This window comes from Lygodium microphyllum, chromosome 24, assembly GCF_053477565.2.
Source record: "Lygodium microphyllum isolate KBCC chromosome 24, Lygodium_microphyllum_v1.1.10, whole genome shotgun sequence".
Taxonomy (NCBI): Eukaryota; Viridiplantae; Streptophyta; class Polypodiopsida; order Schizaeales; family Lygodiaceae; genus Lygodium; species Lygodium microphyllum.
Window position 1 is genome coordinate 86,600,009 of NC_141158.1, and position 11,050 is coordinate 86,611,058.

At 41.2% G+C, this 11,050-nt stretch overlaps 1 pseudogene; it reads left to right on the forward strand.

The window, feature by feature from the left end:
* The first annotated feature begins 1,374 nt into the window (after positions 1-1,374).
* LOC148015329 (uncharacterized) lies at positions 1,375-4,692 on the forward strand (annotated as a pseudogene).
* The last annotated feature ends 6,358 nt before the right edge of the window (positions 4,693-11,050 follow it).

The following is an 11,050-nucleotide window of genomic DNA, read 5'->3' on the forward strand; positions in this document are numbered from 1 at the left end:
TTTAAGTTTGATATTCACCAATAACTTGTTGCATAAGGATCTTATTATTAGGTAATGTAGCGCATATTGTTAGTGGCCAAGAGGGAGGGCAAGAGCCATGCTATCGTTGTTCCCATTGAGGTTCGAGTGTGCAAATAAGATTGCTTGCAAGCCAAAAAACCCTAAACCTTGAACCCTAGATTAAGGAGTGGGTCCAACCAAGTGTTTGAGCTCGGATGCCCAAACACACATTGTGAATAAAAGTGTTCAACCAAGTGAAGCAAGATTTGAACTCATAGGCTACAATGTTTGATTTGTGTAAGTGTTGAATAATTTTTACTAAAGAGATTATTTAAGAAATCAAAGAATTTTGAGAGGTTGCTGATTAGTTAATTTGCAAATCTATCATGTTGGTAGCAAAATATTTGGTTGTCATTCCTATCTCCTTCTAGTCTTTTTTCATTGGTTGCAAAAGGTTTCCTTTTGGATTGCCACTTTGGTTATTTTTTTGGGGGATGAGCTCATAATAGTAAACTAGGCGCTCCGCGCCTAGGCTCACCTTGGCGCACGATTTTTTCCCCGAGGGGGGGGGGGCGGTGGGTGGGTGGGGGGCAGGTGTTGGACGCGTGGCACCTGCCCCCGCATTCTCTTTGTTTTTTGTGGGGGAGGTGGGGGGCTGCCACGTGGCACCCGCCTCCCACCTTTCCTTAACTAATAGTATAGATGTATCTACTACAATTAACCTAAAGTTTTGTGAATATATTTACGAAATTTGATTTAAAAAATAAAAACAAAATTCTTACCTATTATTTTTTGGTATCGCGTTTTTATTGCCTTTCGACAGATGAGGATAGATTGATTTCACATGAGATCGAATATACAGACCCGTGTTGAGAGTCCTAAGCTTTTGACTAGTTGAGCTATGCTCTTGATCTCAACTATACTTTTTTAATTTACCTATACATAATTCACAATTTCAATCAACAGCAAATATATGTACTGAAATTCGATTGAAAGTGTAAAAAATATTAGTTCTAATGGTGGGCCTTAGGATAACCTTTGCCGATCAATAGATTAATAATATAATTGATGAATGACTAATCTTTACTATTAGTTAAGGGGACGTTGGGGGTAGGTGCCACATGGCAGCCCCCAACCTCCCCACAAAGAAACGCTGGGATAGGTGCCACGTGTCCAGCACCCGCCCTCGCTGCGAAAATCGTGCCTGCCCGACACGAAGCGCCGTGGCGAGTCTAGGCGTGGAGCGCCTAGTATGGTCAATTAACACTTAATATAGGTAATTAAGCCACTGTGGCCTCTATACGTTGGGAAGGCGTGTGGCATGGGGAGTTGGTTCAAAATATTACTATTAAGGGCCTGACGGGTGACGGAAATGTAGGTTGTTGATTGCTAGGAACATGGCGAGGTAGTTCCTCCATCTTTTCTTCTCGCCCCCGCGAGCTCGTCTTCTTCCTCGGGCTCCCTTTACAAAATCCCTGCGGTACAGAGCATCCTTCCACCATCCCCATCGCCATAGCCGCACAGAGAAGGTTCCTCATACAGCAGAGAAGTAACAGCTCCAGCTTCCCCCTCCGCGCGGTCTTTTGCTTTCATGGCAGACCCCTCCCCCTCCCCCTCCACCCCTGTAGGCTTCTTCAAGTATCGGTGCTGCAATTGCCATCCCGCCGCCCCCCTGCATGAACTCGCTCCACACCATGTTTCCTTGATTTGCCTTGCCTGTGGTGGCCGCTTCGTCAATGACGCAATGGAGGCAGTTCGCCATACCAAGGCGCCTGATTATGTATCGTCCCCCCTTGTTCATTCGTCCGAGCAATGTATTGCAATGCATACAGAGATTCTTGATGCAGAGGTCAGCCATGTTAGGGAGCCTGAACATGCATCTGATCAATCTCCTGCTGTGCACGCGGAGATTGATGATGAAAAAGCTCATTGCATCAGGGATTACCTCAGCTCATTTCCTGCAATGCACCTCGGGATTATCGATAGAGATGTTCACCATAGCGGGGAGCCTGGAGATGCTTCGCTGCATTATTGTGTCTCATATGGTCAATCTCCTCCAGTGCACACAGACATTGTTGATGGAAAGGTTCACCCTGTCAGGGGTTACTGCAGCTTGTTGCCTGCAATGCAGCCAGGGATCATCGACAGAGAGGTTCACTATATCAGGGAGCTTGAAGATGTTTCGGTGCATCATCATGTCTCACCTGATCAATCTCCTCCATTGGGCACAGACATTGTTGATGGAGAGGCTATGGAGCGTGATGGTTATGCACATGTTGCTAGGTCCGAGCAGCACTGCTCTGTGGCGATTCACCATGATGTCAAAACTGTTGATAATGTGGAGGGGCATTCTATCTTTCATGAAAATCCACTACCTGACAAGGAGGATGATAGTGATTTCAAGGCTGGGGCTACAGTTCTTGCACTTAGTGATAGTTGGGATTCTCAAGATGAAATCCAAGAACTCAGTGATGAATGGTATTTTGAAGATGAGATCCAGGAGGATGAGTGGGAAGAAGTTGAATATGATATGGCATTTCAGCTTTTCGGGGAGAGTGGTGGGAAGAAGTTGAATATGATATGGCATTTCAGCTTTTCGGGGAGAGTGAAGGTGCAGTGAATGCACATGGACATGCAAATCAGGAGAATGAAGTATTACATGATGCACTTTCATCAGAGTTTGATGATTCACACTCTGAATACATGCTTTCTCGCAGCCTGCGGCGCCGTCTTCATGCTTTTCAAAGGGTTCTTGAGAATCAGAACAGTGGGTTGCAAGAAGGAAGCCCGGAGGTTGACCACTATGTTGATAGTCTAGAAGAATATGGTAATTCAGGAGGCTTTGATGAGCTCCTTCAGGAGTTGATTGACAGTGATACATCTCGTATTGGTGCCCCTCCTGCAGCCAAATCGGCAGTTGAGGGCTTGGCCTCAGTTTTTGTTCGCCAAGAAAATGTCGAAGATGGATCGGCATTGTGTGCAGTATGCAAGGATGAGGTGGCAGTGGACGAGCCTGCAAAGCAGCTGCCTTGTCTCCATCTTTACCACTGTATGTGCATCCTCCCTTGGCTAAGTTTCAGGAACTCGTGTCCTGTGTGTAGGTATGAACTTCCTACAGATGATCCTGATTATGAAGAACAGAAAAGATGGTTTACTTCCCAGCAAAGTTGGACTGGTCTGGGGAGCTTTAATAGTCCTGTTTTAGCTGAAGCTGGAGATGCTCCATTCAGCTCAGAGGGTAACTTGTGGATCAATTCAGGTGCAGTTTTGCAGACTGGGTCCTCTATGGAAACAGAAAAAGAGGAAATTGAAGATGCAACGGAACCAGCCAACCAGCTCCATACTGATGCAGGTGTCAAGCTTATAGTGCATAAAAGCTCTATGCTTGAATTTCTAGCTAAACCACTAGTTAGTGTTGCTGGATTGGTCGTTGTCTCTTGCTTAGGGAGCATTTTCTTAGGCAATGGAATGAAGAAGCAGCAAGGGCTTGGGATAAACGGCCGAGTTTTGAAGTCTAGGGGAAAACAGCATAGTAGATCCTGGTGGATGCGCTTATTTGGCTTGAGTTAATCAGGCCTGTTGTTGCTGACAGCACTTATTTATGTGTGTATGAGGCGCTGATGCTTAATCTGCTTCATGATGCAGGTTACAACATCTGTGAAGCCAATGCAATTTTGTATCAAAAGTTTTGGCCAAAGACATGAAATGCTACAGGCTGCTAGAATTGCAATATAGAAAAGTAGCATGTGATGATTTATGGGTTGGTTTCAGGGCGTTAATAGACTGTCCATTCATGTGCAGCAAAAGTTCTTTGTCGTGCTAGATGTGTAACTCAAAGTCTGTTAAGTAATTGTACAGTAGAAGGCTTTTGAGAAAAATATGCAGGGGCTGAACTTTCTTGAGACAAGAAAGTGCTGTTGGTTTTATATCCTTTGGAGACCCACTCTTTTTTATTTAATGATGTCTAGCAGACTGCTCAGGGTGAAATACCATATCCTTTGACCTCCACCATTTCCATGGGTGACAGCTCCGACCTCGTGCTTTCGCTCTCAACATCATTTGCGGGTCCTGTTCCCCTGCAGTTGCAGTGAAATACCATCCCTTGACCTCCACCATTTCCATAGGTGACAGTTCCGACCTCATGCTTTCGCTTTCAACATCATTTGCAGGTCCTGTTCCCCTGCAGTTGCATCCTCTCCTCTTTCCATTGCTTTGAAAACTGTTTCTGGAGCACGGGGCTCCCCAAACAGGTAAGGATCACAGCCTTCTTAGTATTTCTGCCTGCAACTGAAGCATACAGTCCAGAACAAAGTGCTGGCGCAGTTTTCATATAAACCTGAGGGTACTCCTCAGAATGAGCTTATAAGGAAGGCTATGGAGGGTGTAAAGTCTGTGCCAGAATGCTATAGTGGGGCAGAGCAGGGATGAACTACCACGAGCCCCGGTACATAACCATAATCTTTGATGTGTATGCAAAGCCAATGTCAATATTGATGAAGAATACTATGTGCTCCCTCCCAAGGTGCTACTAAAGTGAAGCACCGGTGTTAGTAATAGTTAGGGCCCTAATGCATGTCTCAAGTGGCAAGAGGGTTCATGGGCACAAAAAAAAAAACCATCTTGAGAGACCCCAAAGCTAAGTATTTATGTATTCAAGAACCTAGCTTCGCACGTGTATTAATATGTTTTATAAATGAACTAAGACATTTAAATGTTTTTTCAATTTGATTCTACGATATAATGAAATCATATTTTGTTCAAATTCATTCCATAAATTTAACTTGTACATATACTTATATATGAATATATAAGAAATATCCTTACATATAGTGATATTGAAGTAAGTATTATAAGTAGACTAGTGCATGATACAAATTTGTGCATCTCAACGAAACGATGAATCAAGAAAAATTGATTTTTAAATATGATTATAGTATCCCAACCATAGGAAATGCAACATGAAGAAAAAAATGTTTTGAGTAAGATAGATCAGGTATTTTAAATCAATTATTGAAAAGCTAGCTTCCTCTTCCTAGTTGAATTATTTAAAGTTGATGTACATTGCACGTGTATGGATAATCTTGTGCTACACCCCCTTCTAGAATATGTTGCAATATATGGCTTATCAACATTGCTTGCCATACCTAAAAATAAGAAAGAATGCTTGCATTTAGCTTTAGTAACATTAAGCATTTGCTTATGTGCATTTAATCTACCATTTGGATTATTTATACTTGCATTGCTTTGACATGGCACACTTGCCATTTGAATACTTATTATGCTTCTATTTGTGTTAGCTTGTTGGACATTGAGTTTGTTAGTTGTTTGAATTGGAGATTGTACAACATTGTATCCATATCCATCTCTTGCAAGGTGGTGTAGCCATTGTAATTTTGTTCCAACCCTTGAAGTGTGCCAACACTTATATCTAGAAACATTGACACACTTAATATTCAATCTCTACTTATAGAATGTATTGAGATAACAATTGTTGGGGATGGCATAAAATAAATAACAATGAAAATAATATCATGATTGTAGTATTAATAGTTAGCATCTAAATATTATATTAACAAGTAATATAAATATTAAGAACTATATTATAATATAAAAAATAATACCAAATCAAAAAGCATATCACGGCATTATCATATAGCTCTCTAATATGTCCTATTTGGGAGGAGGAAATTTAAAGGGTTAAACCTGTATAAGCTCTTTTTAAAAGAAAGAAAAGAAAATTGAGTTGCAATTGGTGTGACTAATCAAGTTGCCACGCATTGAAATCATCATTGACTCCTCGAAGCCAACGATTAGAATGCTACCATCAACACTTTGAATGCATCAAAGCTTCCTAATCTTCACACAAATGGGTGCCATCACACGCACGCGCGCGCGCGCACACACACACACACACACACACACACACCCCGTTTATAGAGACAGAGAGAGAGAGAGAGAGAGAGAGAGAGAGAGAGAGAGAGAGAGAGAGAGAGAGAGAGAGAGAGAGAGAGAGAGAGAGAGAGAGAGAGAATATCCTGTTCCAAAAAACAAAGTTACAAAATGTGAGCTTCGATAAAAAAAATAAGCTAGCATTATAAAAATTGCTCACATTTGGAAGTTCTGTGCACAAGGATGGGAGTGGCACAATCCCATTGTGGATGCCACATTGACTTGAAGGCTATGAAAATCAACTAGTGATGCTCTCCTTGTTCTTGGTCAATGATAGTTATTTTTTTTTTCTAAGAATGCATCTTGTTGCAACCAGATCCTTGTTTACAATGACAACTTCCTTACTCGTGTAGGGGGCTCAAGGACATTGGCCACTAGTAGCTCTAAGTCAACAGGGCACAGAAACGATGCAGCTCTTTCATAATACATTGGGAAATTTGGTCACATGAAGGTATATGACATGCATATGTGCAACTACTATATCTTGTGATTTATCATAAAGAAAGATTGTATTAAATTGGATGAATGATAAACATTATGTTTCTTCGTTATAGATTATAATTTTTTCCGATGAGTATTCCCCTAACAATACAAGACTCTCCCTTTTTGTGCTGAAGGTGTTGACCAGGTTTTGTGGAGGCTATCCCCTTCCAACAACGAATACAGAGAAAATAATTTTGGTTGAAATTGCAATGTTTCATGAGCAGTGTGCAAAGATAACCCCCTCAAACAACGTGGAAAACAAATGACAAGGAGTGCCGGTTATTGGATTGACTTTGTTGAAATACAACATAGAACAAAAATTTGCGATTTTGACAACCTGAACACCAACAAAATCAATCCAACAAATAAAACAACTTTGCCTCTTGTAGCCGCAATTACACTGGAAACACACTCAGTGTAGAGCATCTAAGACCTTGAGTAATGTTTTGAATACAAGCTTCGAAAAAACAAATGCATAAATCTTCATACCTCTTTGAAGTTGTGATAATACACATTGAGCCATAAGCATCAAGTTTTAAAAAATCCTTGAGTTTTTCCAAAAGCATTTGTTGCTTTTCTTTTGTTAAAAAGCCTTGAGTTTACTACACTAAGTAACTATCCTTAATCTGCTCAACTTGTCCGTTGAAATAAGCTTGCCTTTTGCAAATACAGACGTCAATGTTGCACGATTGACAAGAACTCCTATAAAGCTATAATTTGCGATGGGTAAATGACCACATGTTTGAAACAGCTTCATTAAATCATTAAATCTTCACTCTTTGCCACTCCAAGTCAGTGATCATAGCGGCTGAAAACACTGGCCCTTCATTCACGACCCTCTTCCCCCAATCTGCACGCAAGCTGACCTCTTAGCCTTGGTCAACCCTATTCCCTCTTCTCTTTCCTTTTTGTCCATCATAGCCTCCCTTTTGAGATACCTTTTCCTCTTTCTTTTTACAATGATAGCCTCCATAATACTATTTTGCCCACATGTTGCTTCTTGTAGCCCACTCATGAAACATGATGATAGTAGATGGATGGATCAATCCCCTTAGGATGATGATGTGCTTCAAACTCCTTTTGCATGTCCGCCTCCTCAACGAGTTAAGGAAAAGACCACCTATTCTTGTCTCCCATATCAAACCATCGATAAAACTTTTACCATTGCTTCCCATCCACTTCATGCACCATGCCTTGAGCTAGTACTTCTTCCAGTCCTTTAGGTACCTCATGATACCCTTCATAGCATCCCAATGCCTCTTGCCAAGTGTAGCTATATAATGTGCCACAACGCCAACTACAAAAGCAATATCTGGTGGATAGGTGGCTATCATGGCATACATAAGATCACCCACTGCAGATGCATAGATCACAGTGTGAAATACATCCCAAGACTTAGGTAAAGTGCCAAGAAAAAACAAAGGATGCAGATTATCCTGAAGCTCAATATCTTGTTGAAGCATATTTTTCATGATAGAATGAAATTGACTAAAGTGAGTAGACAATGGGGTCCCCTCCTTCATGCGGAGATCCATCAACTATTTAAGCCAATACATCTGTGAAGCATGGTTCTGCTTTGCATAAAGTTCGTGAATCTTTTCCCATAGATTCCATGTACTCTGATCTTCATCTTCAATAACATTATTATGGACCTCTTCAGAGAGTGATAAAATGATAGTCGACTTGCATAGTGCATCTAAATCAGCCCAGTCATCATCATCCATATTCTCAAGTTTAATACCTTTGTTTCTTAGTGGCTTAATCTGCAATTTCTGCACCAAAACCTGCCATATTTGAGACTTCCAATAGCCATAGTTAGTGCCATCTAACTTGGTAATGCTAAACAAAGCCATATCTTTGAGATGACCATCCATAATGAGTCAAACAGAGGCAGACTATGCAGAAAGCAACTTGTTGTAACTAGCCAAAAACAAGCTGAAAATAAGAAAAACTATAAAATGATAAACTGTCCATCGAATAGTACCAAAAGTACATTAAAATGACATGATTAAACTAAGTAAATACATCATAGTTTGGATAAAATAACTTGCTGTAATAAATCGCAACAGTGAGAAAAAGAGAGCAAACAATGAGCTAATAGTGATCCAAAGTCAAGTATGACTGCTAGGTCAGATATTGCATGAAGCAGTCATGTAACAAACACTATAGTAGCCAAGAACCATGAGCCACACACCCAAATACTTGACAAAGGTCGGTGTATGCTCAAAGAGAAGATGGATCAAATTAGCCCAAAAGCATCAAATGCAGACAAGTACATATCAAGAGCATAGACATGTAAGGGATCCCGATCTCATCTACTCAAGAAGCTCAACTGCATAAACCACCAGCTCTGCAATATCCAAAGATAGCATGAAACTCCCACTAGCAGAAAGATCAATGTCAATCGAGCAACCAAGCTCAAAGATAACATGTGAATGCATAAGGTATCATGGAGCCAAGATCGTATATCAACGGAGCATCCAGAGCAAGGGATAGGTCAAGTGTCACCTATAACATCCAGTACATCATGTAATAGTTAATGTCAAATCTCTCACAACCCAAATAAGCATACGAGATCTCCAAAATATGCAAATGAACACCCAACTGAAGCTCCAAGTGGCAATCAAACATACACAATGTAAGGAGGATGCATTTCTGACATATGCATCAAAGCATATACCGAAGGGTCAAGCATAGATCCTAGGCATAATGACTATCATAAAGCATGCCATTGTAGACCAATGTCAATCAAATTCCAACCAAGAAGAAGATTGATCAAAGCTCAAAAGGCATTCTAGAGCAATATAAGACATGTGCCAACTTGCGTATACATCTGTGTAGTCAAATGAGTCACCCAGGAAGCACCCATGACCAATAGGTAGAGCATACATTGACCAAATAGGCTTTAGCCTTGGTTTTTACAGCAATAAATTCACTGTCAAAACTGAGTAAATCAGTCCTCAAATGAAGCTAAAAGCCACCTCAAATCATGGGCATATGATATACCAATGTACTAGCATCAATAATACACATCACGAGTGCATATTGAACACTCGAATCATAGCCAGAAGCAATAGGCACATAAAATCCCTATTAAAAGAGGTTCAACCATGTTGTATACAACAATGAATACACTGTCAAACTAAGATATTTAGTACCAAAATCAACTCCAAATCCAACCCATAACATGGGCATAGCATTCCCATACATGTAGACATCATTTCAGCATAACCGAGCATCATACGACCAACAAAGTTGACCATAGAAGCATCAAATAGAGGATTGCCCTGTATTTCCAGGAACAAACCTCAACCAAAATAGAATAAATGAAGTTGTTAAATCAGTCCAAAATCAACTCCAAGCAATGATATATCATCCCCAAATATATAAGCATCAATCGGGCATTATCCCCAACCAATGACAATGAGTGTAGACATCAAAGCTAAGTTCTGCCCTATTTTATGATAGTCTATGGACTGTTATAATAGTCCAAAACTGAAGCTTATCGATCAAATGGAATGCCAAGAGTGGAAGTATTAATGCTAAGCATCAAAACCAAGTGTATAAGTGCTTGTATAGCTGCCCAATGAAGAAGATATGCTATAGAAGATGAAAAATGTGAGCTGCTGCTAAAAAAAGGGCCCGTTCCATACAACGTGATGCTGCACCAACAAGGTGAGGGCTATGGGGATTGCTCCAACTTACTCGAGAAGGCTCCCAAAAAGAATGCAACCAATAGGAAGCTCCAATGGAGTGGCTATGGTTGCTAACAAAGAGATGACTATTGTAGGTATTCAAATGGAAGTTGAGAGTGCGTCAGACCAAGCTTGAGCTCATGAAGAAGATTGCTTGGATACCAGTTGAAGGGAGGTGAGCCCTGAAGTGGAAGCACGAGCAGGAGCAAGAGCTATGATGGAAGGAGCAAGAGAAAGAGAGAGAGAGATACACAATGTGGGAACTCCAACAATCACAATGTGTGACTGGCCTTCCCTTTATTCAAATATCACTGAAAGAATAAAGAATGAAGTGATAACGATGGGTGCCCGCCGCTTGCAGTAGTGTGCAAGTTATAATGTCCTTGTTGTCCAGGCACGTTTTTAGTGGTCCATCGAGAGATGAATCTAAACGACACCGCTCGGCACTCCCATGGAATGTTACGGGGTTTGTCGCCTAGGGTTTCTTGAGCCCGTCTTGCAATGGAACGTTTGCGGGGCCGACCCCACTAGGATTGACCTGAATTTAGGCTCCTAATGGCCAAGGTCTCCTAAGAGCATTCTAGCGTCATCCTACTTTATGCAAAGATACCCAAGCCAAAGCTGACCCATGCCGCACTTGGTTCAAGGAGAATGGGAAACAAGAGGGATGCGTTCCTCAACCTCTTTTCTTGTAGGGCATAGTTCCATTCCGGTCCCCTAAAACATCATGAATCGGGGTTCTATCCTAACAATTTATTAGGGTCAAACGTCCGTAAAACCTTGTGAGAAGCCTCCCAATTTTCTAGGACCACCCTATTGTAGGACAGACCCATCGGGGGTTCCCCCCACCCACTTCCCTCAATAGGCATTCTTTAATTATCTAATTGGGTCCTATCACATTTATGTGTGACATTTAAAATCAG